Source organism: Anarhichas minor, unplaced genomic scaffold (assembly GCF_050575085.1).
Source record: "Anarhichas minor isolate MPS153535 unplaced genomic scaffold, ASM5057508v1 ptg000208l, whole genome shotgun sequence".
NCBI classification, from domain to species: Eukaryota; Metazoa; Chordata; class Actinopteri; order Perciformes; family Anarhichadidae; genus Anarhichas; species Anarhichas minor.
Window position 1 is genome coordinate 60,001 of NW_027466654.1, and position 1,812 is coordinate 61,812.

Sequence of the window (1,812 nt, forward strand, 5' to 3'; positions counted from 1 at the left end):
CCCCTACTACGGCTGTAGCATAGGGGGACCGCCAGAAGCGCTGGACCCTTCAGCGCTTCGCTCATATCCCCTACTACGGCTGTAGCATAGGGGAACCGCCAGAAGCGCTGACCCTTCAGCGCTTCGTCCCTACTACGGCTGTAACATAGGGGAACCGCCAGAAGCGCTGGACCCCTTCAGCGCTTCGCTCATATCCCCTACTACGGCTGTAGCATAGGGGAACCGCCAGAAGCGCTGGACCCTTCAGCGCTTCGCTCCTATCCCCTAGTATACACTGGGTAGTCTGTTCCTATCATTGTGTGCAAGGTGGCTTGGTTACCCCCTACCAAAATGGGTCACAGCCCGTAATAGGCGAAGTACAGAAGCGCTGGAACCTTCAGCGCTTCGCCCCTATCACGGCTTTAAAACCCGAGCGAAAAACTCTATGTCCTTAAACGAAATACCCGTTTTGCGCGGTCCATATCTCCGCGAAAACACAACGCACAGCCGGGACACTCATATCTAATTGTAGTCCAAGTCCCCCTCTACAAACACATCAGAGTGGATCCTGGATGCGACCTCCACAGCCGAGGCACGAGTCGGTCAAAGTAGGTCGCAGGGACCATATTACGCGCGCCATATCTACCCGGAAATAGAACGCACAGCGGGGATACTCATGCCCAGTTGTCGAGCTGGAAGTCCTCTAACCACCCATATAAGATGAATAATAAACGGATACACACAGCCGATGCAGCGCGTGTTGAAAACCGCCGATCGATCTTCATACTCTGACAAAATCACAGCGAAAAATCCTTAAACCAAATACCCGTTTTGCGCGGTCCATATCTCCGCGAAAACACAACGCACAGCCGGGAACCTCATATCTAATTGTAGTCCAAGTCCACTTCTACAAACCTATCCGAGTGGATCCTGGATGCGAGTCCACAGCCGAGGCACACGCGGTCAAAGTAGGTCGCAGGGGCCCTATTACGCGCGCCATATCTACCCGGAAATGGAACGCACAGCGGGGATTCTTATTTTGAATACACGGTCGCGACGTCCTCTAACTACCCATATAAGCAGAATAATAAACGGGTATCCACAGCCGAGGCAGCACGTATTTTGAAAACCGCCGACCGATCTTCATACTCTGACAAAATCACAGCGATAGCGCCAATACTCTGTTTCCTTAAACCAAATCGCCGTCTTGCGCGGTCCATATCCCCGCGAATACACAACGCACAGCCGGGACACCTATGCCGACCTGTAGCCACCGTCAACCTCTAAAGACATGTGGAGGGTGATCCACAATCGGACACTCACAGCCGAGGCACGACGCGGTCAAAGTAGGTCGCAGGGACCATATTACGCGCGCCATATCTACCCGGAAATAGAACGCACAGCGGGGATACTCATGCCCAGTTGTCGAGCTGGAAGTCCTCTAACCACCCATATAAGATGAATAATAAACGGATACACACAGCCGATGCAGCGCGTGTTTGAAAACCGCCGATCGATCTTCATACTCTGACAAAATCACAGCGAAAAATCCTTAAACCAAATACCCGTTTTGCGCGGTCCATATCTCCGCGAAAACACAACGCACAGCCGGGAACCTCATATCTAATTGTAGTCCAAGTCCACTTCTACAAACTCACCGAGTGGATCCTGGATGCGAGGTCCACAGCCGAGGCACCACGCGGTCAAAGTAGGTCGCAGGGGCCCTATTACGCGCGCCATATCTACCCGGAAATGGAACGCACAGCGGGGATTCTTATTTTGAATACACGGTCGCGACGTCCTCTAACTACCCATATAAGCAGAATAATAAAC